The following is an 18,458-nucleotide window of genomic DNA, read 5'->3' as shown; positions in this document are numbered from 1 at the left end:
ATGCTGAGTACCAATCCAGCTTCCTTACATTAGGGAAGTTATAGATGCTCTTGTGAGCAAGTGATTCATTGGAGACAAAATTGATTTATCATTGAGATTTGTGAGTTCACTGATGTTAGACTAAGCCTGGGCCCCAGTGGCTCTGGGATTAAGCAGAGGCTGGCTTCCATGAGACCATCTTTAATATAAAGCTATGGGATGAATTCAGTCACAAGTCTGTGCGTTAAAAGCACCATCAACATCTTGTGTCTCCCAAATAAACCAGGTAACTTCCTAGACACGCAGCCATTCCCTTCCATTAGCCACTAGGAACACTTTCAGACATACAGGAAAATAAGATGCTACAACACTGAGTGCTAAAAGGTCCCCGTGCTGCACAATGACTGCCAGACCAGCTGTCATTTGCACTATCATCAGAGAGAATCAGTGTGTTTTTAGTGGAAGCTTTGCTTCTATAGCTAGCCACCTAACGTGTCAGCATCCTAGCTGAATGGCCAGGGAGCATGACATCAGAAACCACAAGTTCTCCAATGATGAACGTCTCTACACCGTGGGAAGCTTTGGCAGCATTGTGAGTACCCGAAGGGAGCTTAGCATTACTGGTGAGATGAGTAACATCTATTTATTTTATCTATCTATCTATCTATCTATCTATCTATCTATCTATCTATCATCTATCTATCTGAGACCTGGAATTCTCTATGCAACAGTTTAGACAATAAGTCAACCCAGGGCAGACTTCTCTGAAGCCCAAGCTCTGAACTACATGCCAAATAATCTGTATAATAAGACCCATATGAACTTCCTTAAGAAGCTAACTCAGGGTGCTAATGAGGCCCCGTGAGGAGCTCCTCACATGTTTCTTCTGGAGTAAGCAGAGGGCGGGCATGGGAAGTAGATGTTTCTCATTCAGGTTTATGAATAACAACAGAAGAGAAATAGGAAGAAAAGAGTCACTCCAATTTACCAGCTCTTTGAATATTAAATTATAAGTCCTTAAGTTTAGTGGACATCAGTGTAGTTCTAGACTAGCCTTGAATTCAAAGAGATCAGCCTGCCCCTGTCCTCCAAGTTCTGGGATTAAAGGCATGCCTCACCACTCCTGGCTAGTTTTTAAATAGGCATAACACGTGTTAAAAGATGTGTGGGTTTACTACAATTGTTTAGGGATACTTTTCAGTCCCCCAGGTTTGAACAGGTGATGGAAAACTTTCGAACCCATAAGTAAATATCAGCATGGTACCTGTTTGATCTCAAATTGGTCATAGCGTCTGGTCACTGGTTGAGGTAGATTCTGATGGAATGTTCCTCCCACAGGGCACATTCTGGGGACTGTCACTGCCTGCCTCAGTATTTTAATCATCGTGTACTGGAGCACCCAAAAGGACAGAGTTAGGGCTACACTGATCTCATAAATTAGATATTGCTTTGCCAACTTACTGCTGGATGGTTGTTTAACAACTACATGCAGATCTGTTTTTCCTGAAAATTGGTTGAGTTATAACTAGCATCGAGGAAATGCAGAAGTAGCTAACTCTGACTTCTGACCTCACACTTCTTTAGAGGTTATCATTGCCATGTTCCAGAAAGTGTGACTACGCACACACAACCAAATGGGTTCTGCGGCCCCTGAGGTATCATGATAGTCAAGGACCTCATGGTCCCAAAGAGTAAACAGTTGGGACAAGATTTATAATTTAATTAAAAACTTTAGGAGGCCAGAGATGTTTAAATGCAGTTTATTCAGGTTGCGGGAACTCTTGCTTTGTGGCTAGTGGTCTGTTTTGGGCACATCAGACTTATCATACATCACTTAATTCTTTGCCTACTTCTTTGCCGTGTCACCCGGAGCAATGTTTCATCCCGCCTGTCTATTGAAGTCACCTGAACACTGGAGTCTTGGCCCTAGGGATTCAGAGCTAACTGCTTGGAATGGGCTCAGGTATCAGGTTTTCAAAAAAGGGCTTCTAGCTGATGCTGCCCTTATGCCTAGTTCTGGGTGGGAAATCTCAGTCCATTGTAATTTTCTAATGTTAATGAGGGGGAAATTTCAGGTCTGTCCTTCTCCCCAGCTTTCTGGACTTTTCCCATCCCAGGACCCAAGGACAATGAGTATTTGTATGCTTCCTTGAGATAGGGCAAGCAACCTAACTCTTGGTGCCCCAGGCTGGTGGCCTCTGAAGCTGAAGTGCATTGTATCTCAGCATACTTCAAACCCCTGCTGACGTGTTGGCTTGGTAATACCCCTTGGAGGTGTCTGTTCTTATTTCTTCTTAAGGTCTGTTTTATAACATCCCAGATAGATGGCTGGGGATTCTGCTAAAATACAATATTCCAATTTAATTGTTATAACTTGACACAGAGTGTTTGGTGTTGGAGTTCAGAGCTTGGGCTTTAGAGCAGTCAGCCCTGCTTTGATACAGTCCCCACTGTAACTTTGCAGCTTTAATGTCCCCAGACCAGTCAGCTGGCCTGTTTAGTTCCTTCTCATATGACAGTGATGTCACAGACACTCAGAGCTGTGTGGATGAGGACATCACTGGGTAAAGCATCATCAGCCCCCAGTCTGTAACAACTTTTTAAAGTTGAAATTGCCTTAAATCTTGTCTTCCAGAATAGCATTGGCTAAAGCTCCATATCATTTATATATTTGAGGACAGTAGTCACTTCTCCAAGTCTCCCTTGCCTCAACTTCCCCATTTTCAATCTCTTGAAGACCTTTCTTGTGCTAAGGCTGGCTTGCTATGCTGGGCCTAGAGAGAGGCTGGTGAAATGCCTGGGACAGGGTACTGTGACCCTCGCAGTGAGTGCTACCCTGGCTTGATGACTTTGTGGCTCCTTCTCCTGACTAGTCCTGGCCCTACTGCTTATCTTGTCCAGGGCCCCAAATCACACGTTTGGAGCAGGAACTCCAAGTATGTAATTATATGAGATGGTGTGGGTCCACGTGAGGGTTATCTGTAGGCCATAGGCATTGAGCGTGCTGATAGAAACAGTCGAGACAAGGTAAGCGGATTTGGGCAAAACCACTCCGGTGGCATTTTACACGATTCCAGTGAAATATGGTGCTGGAGCCTTTGGCTCTCCTCTCCAGGGGTCTGTTTGGGGGTGGTGAGTCTGCAAGCGGAGTCCTCTGTGGAAACAAGCTGTGAATGGACAAGGTCGAAGTTTCTGTTGGAATCCGGATGCAGACTAGTGCACTGGGCTTGTATCCATATGGAGTGGGACTGTGTGCACAGGCCACTCGTACCTCAGTGGGAGGAACCCTCTGTACTGTTGATTTAACTTGGTGGGATAGCTGTCTTTGCCAAAGTCTCCCACCCCAGACACTGGCGACTTTGGTGTAAAGAGAGCTACCAAGCAGCCAGCTGGTCGAATGCCAGTCCTGTGAGGGCAAACGCACGCACACACAGCTCAGGTAAAGTGAGACAGCCGTAGACTGCAGGACCGTGGAGAAAGCCTCCTGGGAGAGCTAGCTTACCCGATGACCTCCTTTCTGGAGAGAAAGCATGTGGCTCTTTGGCCATAGCATTTGTACCCTGTCCGGATGCTTACTAAAATGTTCACTCCCAGATACCCGGGATACTCCAAGATCCCACCCTGAGCTTGGAGCACAGCCAGCGATTCTGATCTCCACTAGACTTAGGAAGCTGTGGCTTGTTATTCAGCGAGCCACTAAACCGGGGGACTCACTGCTATTGTTTTCTTCCATTGTTTCTCCTGTTGTCATTCAGAAGCCTGGATGAGAACCGTCTACTTCCCATCCCCTCCGTTTACTCCAGAAGAAACATGTGAGGAGCTCCTCACGGGACCTCATTAGCGCCCTGAGTTAGCTTCTAAAGGAAGTTCATACTGTTCTTATGGTTTACTATTATTATTAATAATGCATGTTAATTGTACAAATTAGTAGGTTTCACTGTCTCATTTCTATATACTATATACAGTTATACACAGAAATCAATTTTAATGAGCCCATCCTCTTTTTTCCTATCCTCTCCCCAGTTTTTCTCCCTGTCCCTAATAGTCCCATTTCTACTTTCAATCATTTGTTTGGTTTCCATATATGAGTGAAAACATGAGATATTTTTTTTTCTGTGTGTGGCTTATTTTGCTTAATATGAAATCTTTTAAAACAATCCATTTGCTTGCATTCAAGAGAATTTCACTGTTCTGTATGGCCACAATCTCTGGTGTATACATTGTTGTTTGTATTTAGAATCTTCCCCAAAGGCCACATGGTAAAGGGGGCCCAGTTTAGCAATGTGTAAGGTGGGCTTTGGATTTTTTTTTATCATTAGTTCTCTGACCTTCTCTGTGGATTGATCCACTGTGGGGCATCACTTGATTGGCTGTTGGAAGAGAATAGAAACTCAGTATGTGGGGCATCGTTGAAGAGTGTGGATCCTTGGGGGTGTGCACTTGGGAGTTCTGTCTTGTCCTCTGTACCTCTCCTCTCATTCCCCTGCTCATTGGTTGTCATGAAGTGATCAGACTCTAGGTCACCGGCCCCTCTGCCATAATGCCCAGCCTTGCTGCAGGTCCTAAGTAGTAGAGACTGTGGACCATAGTCTGAAACTATGAGCTACAGAATCCTTTCCTCTTTCAGGTTGATTTTCTCAGGTATTCTTATCACAGTGATGGAATGCCAACTGGCACATTATGCACACTACATTTTCTCTATCTATTGATCTGTTGGTGGGCATCTAGGTTGACTCCATGCTTGGCTTGTGTGAGTAGTGTCTGGTTCTCATGGTTCTAGGACTCCCTTAGATTATGGAAGTTCTCAGATTTATTCCATACTCATTACCATCAGCCATTATCACATGTTGTTTTCCTGGCTTTTTTGTTATCTGATTGGTTTGTGCTACGCTCAGTATGCTAGCTCCTGGAGAAAACTGTAACTAGAACATTAATCAGTATCCATGCAGGTATTACTTCCCAATCAACTATCTCCTCTCTTCTTCAAAATAAATTGCTGGAAAATAAAAAAAAAACAACAAACCTCCCTCCCCTTCTTGCCCCAGAAGCTCCACTTGGACATTCTCCCTGCCATGGGCTAACCTCAGAATGCTAGCCTCAGGAATCTATACTAACCGTAAGAACTCCACCCACATAAGCTCTTATTTAAAAACCTGTAACTTTCCCCTCTCTCCATGTCCCTCTGGTCCCAGACAAGGACTCTATGAAACTTTCATGCTCAGCCACTTGCTTAGGTACTGTGCAGCTTGGAGTGAGCCAGGTTTTTTGTTTGTTTGTTTTCTTGGCTGTTCCTTAAGTGTTTGTTGTTGTTTTTTGTTGTTTTTGTTTTCTGGAGTAGATAGAGGGCTTCACATGGCTGTAAGGGAGAGAACCAACTAGCAAAGGTTGTCTGACTTCCACACATACACCATAGAATGGGTGCTGCCCACATTTACATATCACAGAGAGAGAGAGAGAGAGTGACACACACACACACACACACACACACACACACACACACACACACACACACACACGCAGAGAGAGAGAAAAAACAATAAATACAAATTATTATTATTATTTTTTTGGTTCTTTGAGACAGGGTTTCTCTGTGTAGCTTTAAGCCTGTCCTGGATTCACTCTGTAGACCAGGCTGGCTTCGAACTCTGAGAGATCCATCTGCTTCTGCTTCCCGAGTGCTGGGATTAAAGGCGTGCACCTCCGCCACCACCACCACCCGGCAAAAAATTCTTATCTTAGTGTTTATGTGGCTGTGAAGAGACACCATGACCATAGCAACTCTTCTAAAGGAAAGCATTTAATTGGGGCTGGCTTACAGTTCAGAGGTTTAGTCCATTACCGTCATGGCAGGAAGCATGGCAACACAGAGGCAGACATGGTGCTGGAGAGGTAGCCAAGAATTTTACGTTTGTATTGGCAGGCAGCAGGAAGGGAGAGTGGCACTGGACCTGGCTGGAACATCTGAAACCTCAAAGCCCACCTCTCAAAGGCTACATCTCTTAGTAGTGCCGCTCTGTATGAGACTATAGGGAGCCATTTTCATTCAAACCACCACAATTCTCATACTTACTTACATCCCTTTTCCTTGTTCAAATCAGTATATTAAGCTTATGTCTAGTATTTAACATTTATTCTTATTGAACAACATCTCCAGTTGTCTTTGAATTAAAAACTTTTATTTCATATTTTATGTGTACTATTTCATTTACTTGAACCAACTATAATCAGACTTTTTCATTGTTGCATAAATATTTACTGCTTCGAGAGACCTCGTTCCAAGATGGCTGCTGCAGAATAGCGGCACCTTTCATCTAAGATTCAGCCAAGCCTTGCGATGGCCCTTTGACAGATCAACACTTGATGAGAAATTTTTATTCATCTAGATACGAAACAACTGACCTATATTTCTAGTCCTTGTCATCTTATTTCTGTTATTTTCTTTTCTTTAGTCACATTCTCTATACCTTGTAAATGATGTTTCCCAACCTGAAACATCAGCTCACATCTGTGGTTCACAGATGCCGTTTAATGGACTGGTAATGTGTTAGTGTCATCAGACTCACTGGAGAGCTTTTTACAATGGCACACCAGAAGACTCTGTTCCAAAGAAATTGAGAATGAGCGACAGGATTGATGTGCTCAGTTGTTTCTGGGTGATTCTGTTGTGGGTTGGATTAGAAGGCCATGGGTAGCCCGTGGCTTTCCCTTGTACCAGTATGCTGCCAAGAAAAGAAGCCATGAGGTTGTTTTAGTAGTTCTCATCTTTGGGAAGTCATACTGGATTCTAGCAATTGCTATGTTCTTTTCCAGCCTCTCTGAGTGTAGACTTTTGAGTCCTTCTTCAAATATGTGTGACATGAATTTTTGTAGTTTTCTTTGATTTATATTGTTTTGCATTTTATTGATTTAGCCAAAGTCAGTCAGAATTAGGTAGAAACTTTATTACTGACTCTGTGATTGTACCAGACTCGTAAGCCTTAAACACTTCTGAGAAGCTGTGGCAGGGGGTACTGTGAGCTACTCATGGGTGTACTTAGTGTTACCATTGTGTTTATTGGTATTCAGAATACTTAGTTTCATAATAGAAAAGTATACTCGAGTCAATGACCTTTAAGGCATGGTACCTAATACTTTTTTTTTTTTTTTGAGTTTTTGAGTCTTGCTTTGTAGGTCAGAGGTCAGTTTTGTAGTGGGCATCAGTGATCTGTTTTGATGTTTGTCTTAGTTACTGTTCTGTTGCTATGAGGTGACGCCATAGCCAAGGCAACTTATGGGAGGAATCATTTAATTGGGGGCTTGCTTACAGTTTCAGAGGGTGTCATAGTGAGGAGCATGGTGGCAGGCAGGCAGGCATGGCACTGGACCAGTAGCTGAGACCTGACATCCTGATCCACAGGCAGGATGCAGAGAGAGTAAGACTGGGCCTGTTGTGGGCTTTTGAAGCTTCAAAGCTACTCCCAGTAAGACACCTCCTTTAACAAGGCCTCACTTCCTAATCCTTCCTAAACAGTTTTTCCATTGGGAAACCAAACATCTGGTGATGAGTCTATGGGGGCCATTCTTATTCAAATCACCACAATCTGTCTGTCCTCCCTCCCTCCCTCCCTCCCTCCCTCCCTCCCTCCCTCCCTCCCTCCCTTCTTTCTTTCTTTCTTTCTTTCTTTCTTTCTTTCTTTCTTCTTTTTTTCTTTCTTTCTTTCTTTCTTTCTGTAGTCCTAAGAACATGTGAATATACTTATTAGGGATAAAACTGCACAGATTCTTGAAATAACAGATAACATTGAGGATTTTTAAAAATCATGTTCCTGAGATCTTCACCTTAGTAAAGTTACCTGGTCCTTCATATTTAGTAGAAACTGGTTATGATAGTTTCTCTTTTTCTGATTATTATTTGGTAGAAGTTCTAACAAGCACACAATCGGTTTCAACATTTGAAAAAGAAAATGTAACGGGGGAAAGCAAGCATAATACATAATAAACCATTTTCAGATCGGCTCTTGCATCACAGACGTTGGCTGCTTCCCTCAGACAACTGGAGTACACAGGGAACTAACTGCGTGGAAGGAAATATTTAGGACCCATTCTAAAGCTCTGAGGTCATTGTTTAATGTGACAGGAGCTCGGACATCTGCACCACTGACTCTGCCCATCACTGCTAAGCATGCTTCCAGGCATTTCTGACTTGTAGGCATTTCCAGCGAGCAGCTGAGAGTGCTTTAGGATGGGAGAAGCCCTTATTTCCGAAGCTCTGTGGAACCTCCCTCCTCACTTCCTCAATCTAGCCTGCTATTGACTCAAAACACCAACACAGTTAATCACTATCCCGGAAAGAAAACACTCAAGCAAGCAAGCATGAACAGTGATTTTTAAAATTACAGGCAAAGAAAAGGAAGTCATTCTCTGGTAGAGTTGAAAATCTTAATTAGAAGTTAAATTCTTGATTAAAAAAGTTGAAATTTGATATCTATCTTAAATGAAGTAAAGTTTACAAATTTATACTAGGTGAATAGAAATGAATAGAAATTTTGGATAATAAAATTATTATGATTATTATAACTCATTTTTATTTTATATGTGTGGGTGTTTTGCCTGTGCATCACATGCCTTGTGTCCACAGAGGCCAGAAGATGGCGTTGGAACCTCTGAATCTGGAGTTACAGACAGTTGTGAGTCACTGTGGGTGTTGGGAATTGAACTTGGCCTTCTGGAAGAGCAGCCAGTGCTCTTAACCACTGAGCAGTCTCTCCAGCCCCTACTGATTAAATTACTCAATCAAGTATTTGTTAATCATTTTGTACTTTAAAGCTGTAATTTCTTGTAATACTTTTTACAATTACAATATAGAACCATATTAAATACGCATAAAGTGATTATACAAGCATGTTCTATATGCCAAGTATATTACATCCGGAAGCATATCTCCCCTGTAAAGTTAAGCACAGTTGCCATTCCTGACATTTTTCTGTTAATATCCACTAGTTTCATACTCATACATTTCCCCTACATTTTAAGTCATAAATGATCCATAAAGTTTACTAATTTGTGAGGTTATGAATAACACTAGTAGCAAATAAAAATAAACACTTCCGGTTAGTTATGTATTCTGCCTGGAGTCAAACAATTAATTGGCTTTTTACAAAGAATATCAAGCAGATTTTAATGAATTTATTTGTATGTTGCTCCAATAACTGAGTACTTCACCTCCTTGGCAATTGGTCTCTGAAAAAATCAATTATAAGGAAAGAGAATTTTGCTGGGCATTTGAAATTTGTCTTTTGTGCTTACATTTTTGACAACTAGAGGACACTAGCATTTTTTGAATCATGAATTTTCTCTCCTAGATTTACCTCCTCTAATATTCTGTTCCGTGATACTCTGATCTCATCTCTAGAATGAGGACATAAGCTTCATTTTTATCAGAAAATAATTTCAATTTTCTTGGTTCATTTGCTCTCTCTCTCTCTCTCTCTCTCTCTGAAGATGAAAGAGTGTACTGATCACCCTGGCTTTCTAATGGTTTATATTGTGTGATATTAATCAGTCACTTATGTTTTAAAATTGGTTCCGAATTAGTGGTTTGCTTACAGAACATACCACTTCCAAGTGCTCCGGCCTCAGAATACTGTTCATTTATTTTTCCAGTTTCATTCTCTTTTACCATCCCCACATCTATCTTCCCAAAATACATAAACCCACACATCACTGTTGTGGTCTAGCTTTTTTTTTTTTTTTTCAAGCTTGCTATTTACCCTCTTTATGAAATTTACTACCTGGGAGACCTCTGAAAATATGTAGGTTATACATAGAGACCAGCTGGTGTGATTTGCTGTTATTTTCAAGGTATATAGTTCCTGGTTTCCCATCTATCCAAGCCAGAAAGTTCACATTGGTCTGAGATTTGCAGTTGGGTAGAAGTCATGCATTTTATTGATCAGCACATTGAGAACATGTGTAGAGAGCTTTGAAATATCTGTGTGCCTGCTCTACCTTGTAGATCTCTCCTGTTTTTCTCCATTACATCTTCTATCACTGGAGACCAAATGTAATTTATGCATGTTAGTACCCACGGGCACAGTGCTCATTACATACTGGTAATAAATGCCACCTCCCCTGTTTTTCCACAGGGCCTCCAAAGTACTTCACAAATCCTCTCTCACTGAGCCCCACCCCATCCATAATAAATGTGTATGGCTTATGGAATGCGGAATAGATGATTAAGTGCCCATTTCATGTCTTGCCTTATACTGAAATCGTCACTTATTTCTTTGTCCTGGCCTAACAGTGCCAGGCATATGGTAGATACTCAGTATGTACTTAAGAGACTGAAATGAATGAATAAAGAACATTTATTGAAAGTGTAAAAGTTCAGGAAAATTCATAATGGGATGATCCTGGGCAAAAATCTTTAAACTTTATATTGTTTCCTCGGCTGTTTTGAATTTCACCCATGACTTTGAACAGTACTGTTTAAATTGTATTGTGGGAATCAAAGCCATGTGCCCTTACGGAGGCGTTTCCTAGTCAATAATTTGTGTATGTGTAAGAACAGGGCTCACACTAAAATTCCCCAGTAAAACATGATCATGCGACTTTCCGGTAAAAAACAGAAGGTGACATAACCAATTTTGTATGACATCCGTCTCTTAAGCACCATCATAACTTGGCCGAGTTTTCGGAGCCTCATTATTTAGTTCTTCCCTAGAGTTCATTATCCACTTCTGGACAAGAGAAGGGCAATCAGGTGAACAGTTCACAAACAGGCTTACCTATGTTTACTGCATTTGCTGGCTCCTCGAAGGTTCTTTTTAAAAATTTTTTTTTTCCGAGACAGGGTTTCTCCGTGTAGTTTTGGAGCCTGGCCTGGAACTCACTCTGTAGACCAGGCTGGCCTCGAACTCACCAAGATCCGCCTGCCTCTGCCTCCCGAGTGCTGGGATTAAAGGCGTGCCCCACCACTGCCCGGCTTCCTCAAAGGTTCTTATGGTTTAAAAATGGCCCTATTTATACACCTTGGATGAAAGGGAATAGACTAACCTTTAAAGTCAAGCTCTCTTACTTATTTTTTTAACTTTCTTTTAATTATTCTTTGTGTCTTTCACATCATGCATCTTAATCTCATTCATTTCCCCTCCCTTCGTATTGTATCCACCCTCTGCCCTTGCAACAGCTCCCAATAAAAAAAATTTAAGAGAAAATAAGAAAAAAGAAAAAAAGGTAGAAAGGAAAAATCCTGTCATGGAAGCTGTAGTGTGACAGTGTGAGCCATGCAGTAAACCCTTTTCTCTACATCTTTACTTGTAACTGTTCATTGTAAAGAGTCATTGGTCTGGTTCGAGGCCTCTGGTTTCTGCTACACTATTGATGCTGGGCCCTCACTGGGACTCCTCTTGGATATCCTGTTGTTGCCCTGTGTTGTGGAGATCCTGCAGCTTTGGGTCTGCAGGACCCCATGCTCCTGCAGATCATAGATGGGATGGATGTTGGGGTGGGCCAACTCATAACCCTGGTTCTGGGCCTGGGTAGTTGCAGGATTGGTCAGCCTGCCAACTCTTCCCTGTCCTAACCACCAGGGTGATCTCTCCAGCATTGCTCCAGCTGGTTAGCTGCTTGCAGCCATGAGCAGGCGGTGGGGCCAATTCTCCTGCTTTCAGGGCCTCAGGGTCTGCTCTCCCACACTTAGATCATCAGAGCGAGCTCTACTGTGTTGCCCAGGCAGGTTGCAGGGGCCGCTCTCCTGAGTGCTGCAGAGCTGGTGAGGGGCAGGGCAAGCTCTCCCACTCTTCTGACCTCAGCTCCACCTCTCCCACTCACCACAGGTGTTAGTGGCAGGGGGTGGGTGGGGAGGAGGCCATCTCTTCCCTGTCTGCAACACCATATGGCACATGAAGGTCAGGACCAAATCTCCCATGCTCCTGTTCTCAGGCCAGTTCACCCATCCCTCCATCATTAGGGTCAGCTCTGCTGTGCTGCCCAGGTGAGGTGCAGGGCCCAATTTCCTGAGTGCTGCAGCTGGTAAAGGGGAGGGTCAGCTCCTCCATCCACCATGGGTGGCAGGGGCAAGTGGGGAGGGCATCTTATCTCACCCTCACTACCACATAGTCAGCTATCCCACTCTCCTACCCTCAGGGCCAGCTCACCCACGCCTCTGCCAACAGGGTCAGCTCCTCCTGTGCTGCCCAGGTGAGGAGCAGGGCCTGCTTTCCTGAGTGATGCAGCTGGTAAGGGGGAAGGTCAGCCCTCTTATCTGTCACAGGTGGAGAGGGGTGAGTGCTGCAGCTGGCGAGGGGCAGGAGCAGCTCTCCAGCACTTATGACCTCAAGGTCAGCTCTCCCACCTACCTCAGGCATAGAGGGGTGGGGGAATAGAGCATCTCTTCCCTGCCCATGCTGCCATTTGGCAAATGAGAGGTGGACCCAATCTCTCATGCTCACATTCTTGGGGGTAGCTCACCTGTGCCCTTGTAAACAGGGTCAGCTGGTGAGGGGTTGGGTCAGGTTCCCCACCTGCTGCAGCTGGTGAGGGGCGAGGAGTGAGGAGCGAGGGGAAGAGGGCATCTTTCTGTAGCATGAATTGTTTGAAAGTCTTACTAGTAAAAACAAACCCAGAGCCAGGTATTGGGGTGAACGCTGAAAGATCAGTAAAAACAGAAGAAGCCACAGCCACCTCACCTCACCAACTCCTTAGCTGATCTTGTTTCCTCAAACTGGAAAACTCTGTGTCCTCATCCGAATGGATCTCAGCTGAACTGCTGCTAAAAACCTAAAAGCTTAACAGACTCTAGTTCCTGGTCCTTACGCCTTATATACCTTTCTGCTTCCTGCCATCACTTCCTGGGATTAAAGGCCTATGTCACCATGCCTGGCTGTTTCCAGTGTGGCTTTGAACTCACTCTGCCTCCAGAATGAAGGTGTGTGTGTGTGTGTGTGTGTGTGTGTGTGTGTGTGTGTGCCACCATTTTCCGGCCTCTATGTTTATCTAGTGTCTGTTCTGTTCTCTGACCCCAGATAAGTTTATTAGGGTGCATAATATTTTGGGGACTACAATATCACCACATCTTTCCCTTATCCATGCCACCACATAGTCTATGAGAGGAGAGCTACCTACTCCCCCATTCTCACACCCTCAGGGCCAGCTCACCCATAACCCTAAGAACAGGGTCAGCTCTATTGTGCTGACTAGGTGAGGTGTAGGACCTTCTTCCCTGAGTGCTTCAGCCTTCAGCTTCAGTGAGGGGCGGGCCAACTTTGAACAGCCCTGTCCTCTCTGCCTTTGGTGGTATCAGGAGCCACAGAGATCAACAGAAACCACAGCTGCATCAGAGCCATGAGCCCAGAGATGGGCCCTAGCAGCAGTCCAGGCCTAGAAGGATGTCTTACTTATAATATGAACAATGAAGTGGCAACTCTTTTTGCTGTGTTAAATTATGTGACACTGATTTCTGAAAACCTTCCTCCTTTGGCGACATGGTAGACTGATTTAATTTTGGATTGCGTGGATAATTCTTAGATTTCAGCCCCAGTCCCCAGTGAGTGGTTGAAATGTTCCGGCAGGTGTCCTGTTAGTAGTACACAGGTTCTGCAGCTCTCCAGCCGAGGGCACATAACTGCTGGGGGAGGAGACAAACCCCTGGCTGTTCCTCACCCAGAAGAGAGTACAATAGGTGCCATTGTTGTAGAAAGACTATTGTCCAGATCTCAGGAGCTACTCAAGAGCACACGCAGGAGGTTGGAGGATTGAATTAGACCTTCAAAGTGAGTTAAATTACATGGTTCCGAGAGTGTCCTTTGACAAATCAGAGCAATGCTTGCTTGTCACTCTTGTTTGCCTCTGGAAAAAAAAAAAGACAGTTGTTTCTCTCTCACATTGTGCACGGGGAACCCAAATCAAGACCACTCCAGCTGGATCAGTGGCGTCATCACTCCATGTAACAGCAGCTCGTGGAGAGACTGACTTGTACTTCTTGTCTTTTAGGAACTGACAGCTCTTGTCTTAATGATTGAGAGAGAAGCTTTAATGTGCCAGGAAAAAGCCACATTGGTTTTCAAGTGTCTTGGGATCAGACTCAACAACACAGAAGCTGTTGGCTTTATTCACACAGGATTAAGATAAACACTTCCAATTTCAATTCTGAATGCACATCTAGATGCCTTGCTTCTTTGGAACACATGATTGAGTGGCCTCAGTGGACAGAGCCAGCTGTTCTACATCTGCTAAGACAAGGCTATACTCCCATGTCACAGGGCCTCGCCTCTTAGTGTTCTGAGATGGAGGCCCGTGTCTAGTGCCATGTCTTGCCATCCTGGCACCATGATTATTATGATTATTACCATCACCATCAACATCATTGTACAGAACCTTTTTACTCTCTCTCGAAGAGAAAACAAAGCTGGCTTTTTCAGTGACTTTCTCTCTGCCTCACCCATTTTCATTTCTAGTTGACTTCTGAGTTTGGGACTCTGGCATATCTGTAGTTTGCAGAATCCGGAATTATACTGCAGAGTTGAGATGCCAAATCTAGATGAATTTTTCACATTTCTCCCAAGTGTTTTGAATGCAAGAAACAATATGTTGGCTTAGGCATTTAGAATTCGAATGTGAAACACAGGAGAATCAGGTGAGCCGGCTAGCCTGCATTACACTGCTGTATAGTGGCAGGAATAAAAAGAGAGACCTTGCCTCAACAAGGTGGAAGATGAGAACCGACTCTTGAAGACTGCCCTCTGACCTCCACATGCACGCAGTGGCAAGTGTGCACCCCCCACAGGTGCACATGGACATGCATGCAAATAAAATAGTGTCTGATAAATAACATGGGTAAGGTTGGGTGTTGTATGTTGTAGCTCCATCTGTGGGATTCTGACTACCCATGAAGGAAATGATCATGATGTTCTAAATCTTTGTTTTAGACACTGCAATGATATTTTTCATATTTATTTAGCCTAATGCCTAAAAACTCGATGTCTTTTTTCCATGCAACTACAAAATTTATATAAAGTCAGAGATTTGAAATCACAAGCTCCAGAGCACAGTGTTCTGTTGTCCTCTGGGTGTGACTTTTATTATCTGGGAGAGGAATGTTACAAGACTAGAGAAGATCACACACCTAGGTCAATATGCACCCAGGTTAAGTGCTTGAGGTAGAACTAAATCCCAGGCACAGACCATAAAGCTTCTCTTGTACCAAATTGTGTTTCTTGATTTTCAAGAGTAATTATAGATGTTTTTAAATAATAAATATGTCATATTTATTAATGAAGAACTTAAAGATTTCTTTAAAATATGAAGAACACTTTTGGGACAAAACGCCGTGCTGGGTTTTCATTAAGCACAGACCTTGAACCAGCCTGGTAAGACAGGGATGATACACTGGGCTTCTACTTCCAAGATGTTGAGTAGAGGTGTGCATTTGGAGTTTAGCTTCTTAGGATACTCTACTGAATAGCATTGTTTGTTGTACCTATGGAAATATGGAGATGTTTTATCATATTGTGTTCATGTTGGAAGTTATCCTGAAAGCAGTGGGCAGTTTGTCAGTGGTAATTACAAATAAGATGTACAAACTCATTAATTGGGAATGTTATATAGATAGCTAATTATTTAGCAGGTATATATAAAGTCATAGAAGACTCACACTCCAGGCTTGAGGGTCATATATTTCCTATGGTATTGTGCTATTATACAGGGCCAGAGAGTTATGGCAATTTTCAATTAATGCTCATTCATTGCTCCTCCTGTAAAATAGCTAATACTATTGCCTTCTCTTGTTATTCATTGAGGATCAAATGCCATAAATCTCATAAGTCACCTACCCCCAGTCTGGCTGTGAAGAGACACCATGACCAAGGCAACCCTTATAAAATACAGCATTTAATTGGGGGCTTGCTTACAATTTCAGAGGCTTAGTCCATTATTGTCATGGCAGTCCATGGCAGCACACAGGCAGACATGGTGCTGGTTTTACATCCCAATCCTCAGGCAGAGAGAGAGAATCTGGGCCTGTCATGGGCTTTTGAAACCTTAAAGCCAACTCTCAGTAATATACTTCCTCCAACAAGACCACACCTCCTAATCCTTCTAATCCTTTCTAACAGTTCTGTGCTGTGGGATGTTCTGTATGGCAAATGTGTTGCTGATTAGTCAATAAATAAAACACTGATTGGCCAGTGGCTAGGCAGGAAGTGTAGGCGGGACAAGGAGGAGAATAAAGCTGGGAAGTGGAAGGCTGAGTCAGAGAGACACTGCCAGCCGCCATGATGACAAACAGCATGTGAAGATGCCGGTAAGCCACGAGCCATGTGGCAAGGTATAGATTAATAGAAATGGATTAATTTAAGCTATAAGAACAATTAGCAAGAAGCCTGCCACGATCATACAGTTTGTAACCAATATAAGTCTCTGTGTTTACTTGGTCGGGTCTGAGCGGCTGTGGGACTGGCGGGTGAGAGGGATTTGTCCTGACTGTGGGCCAGGCAGGAAAACTCTAGCTACAGTTCTGCTCTGTGGTGACTAAGCATACAAATATATGAGCCCATGGGGCCATTCTTATTCAAACCACCACCCTGAGATTTATAGAAAATGATTAGTTTTTGTTGTGTATTTGGTTGACTATGCACCAACAATTGGAGGAGGTTCTGGTCATAATGGGTTCTATCTGTTTTCAAAGCGTTTATAATCAGGCACAGGTGAGGTGGGGTGGAACAGACTTTGTAAATGACCACACACTAGTGTCATAGACCAACAGTAGTTCAGAATCCATGGGCAGTGTGACAAAAGAGGGTGTCATTTGGCCATTTTCCTTGTGCACTGACAGTCCCTCACCCAGCCTGGTCATTAATGTGCTCAGCCTTACTTAAGTGTGATATTATAGCAAGGACATTAGACCAATTAACTTAAAGAAATAGTTTTAGATATTCCCTAAAGGACAGGTCTCATAAATAAGATCTAGTCTGTAATTAAAATGTAGATGCTGCTTATCAAGGGCTCCAACTGTGGATGTTGCATCTGAAGAGGGAAAGAGAGAGGAGAGCCTAAGTAGACCTTGAGCTCCAGCTGGACAAGTGGGCAGGGAGCAGGGAGGGCAGGGAGGGTCACTAGTGTTTGCAAAGAAGGCGAAAACATCCCAAACTCACAGGAAAGCCTTTAATAGCAAGTGCAGGAATCACCAGCTGAGTATTATGCCCTTCTATGCACAGAAAGCATGGCCCTTCCTGCACAGGACCATGGCCTACTCTAGGAAATATCTTATATAACAACACACATAACGTACTCTTCTCTAATCTTTAATTTACAAATATGAACCTGTAGAAGATAAGAATGTCAAGAGAAGGCAGTTGCATGAACAAAATGTATCTTAAGTAAAGCAAGCAATGGGCCCAGAAGACAGAAAATGTTTGGAATAAAAAGGTTATCAAACTTTGGTTAGCATGCAGGAAGACTGAAGAGGTCATTGCATCTGTGAGGCAAGAGCAGGCTGACATTAGTCAGCTACTAGGAAACTAGAAAATGTTCTTAGAAATTAAAAACATCATTGAAGGCGAGGTGTGGTGGTATATATTAACATCATGACTTGGGAGGCAGAATCAGGAGGATCAGGAGTTCAGGGCCAGCTTGGGTCACACAAGACTCTATCTCAAAAAACTCAAACAACTTTCTTTCCAACTTGGGTCCACCAGAAAGTTTCCTGCAAAGAAGCATGTTGAACAAAAGAAGGGTTGCTCTTCTATCAAGGAGATAGTGATGCCAGAATACACCATGGATATTCATAAGAGCATCCATGAGTGGCCTTCAGGACATGTACCTCTCAGGCACTCAGAGAAATCTGCAACTTTGTCACAAAGGCTATTAGGACTTCAGAAGTGCACACTGATACTAGGCTCAATAAAGCTGCCAAGGCTAGAGCAATAAGGAGTGTTCCGTATTGTATCTATGTGCGTTTGTCCAGAAAATTTAATAAGGATGAGAGTTCTCCAAGCAAGTTGTATACTATGGTAAACTATGTCTCTGTTACCGTGTTCAAACATCTATAGATATAGGTCGTGGATGAGAACTGAGTGTTAGAGTTACCAATCTGAAACACAAACTACTGTCACAACAAACAAAACACTTTAAAAAAATCAGCAGAAACGAATATAGCTGAAGATAAGTTAGGGATCTAGAAAACAGAGTCAAGGAGTCCTAGAACGTCTATAAAAAATACAGAGATGTTAATGAAGACAGTGTTTAGACTTATAGGGATTTTGAAAGAGAGAAACAAAAAAGAGAACGTTCACTAAGGGAGCAAAGATATACCTAATAAAATAAAAAAAGATATAGCTAATAAAAATTAAGGATTTCTGAAGAGAGTACATAGGAATAAAAGAGGAGAAGAAACGAAGGACACAATAGAAAATCATTTTCTCAAGCTGAAGGTAGACCTGACTCTATAATACGGAAGTATCCAGCCACCATAGCCAGAAGAACCACCGCCATGTCCGCACATC

The 18,458-nt window shown here is 43.0% G+C and overlaps 1 protein-coding gene and 1 pseudogene across 1 annotated transcript in view; both read left to right on the top strand.

Moving 5' to 3' along the window:
* The window catches only part of Chmp4c (charged multivesicular body protein 4C), a 31,347-nt gene that overhangs the window by 2,055 nt on the left and 10,834 nt on the right, over positions 1-18,458 (top strand). The gene's annotated exons all lie outside the window — the stretch shown is intronic.
* LOC128096120 (60S ribosomal protein L31-like) lies at positions 491-18,005 on the top strand (annotated as a pseudogene).

This window comes from Peromyscus californicus, unplaced genomic scaffold, assembly GCF_007827085.1.
Source record: "Peromyscus californicus insignis strain IS unplaced genomic scaffold, ASM782708v3 Scaffold_5__1_contigs__length_169319896, whole genome shotgun sequence".
In the NCBI taxonomy this organism is placed as follows: domain Eukaryota; kingdom Metazoa; phylum Chordata; class Mammalia; order Rodentia; family Cricetidae; genus Peromyscus; species Peromyscus californicus.
This window is presented reverse-complemented; position numbering and strand designations above follow the sequence as displayed.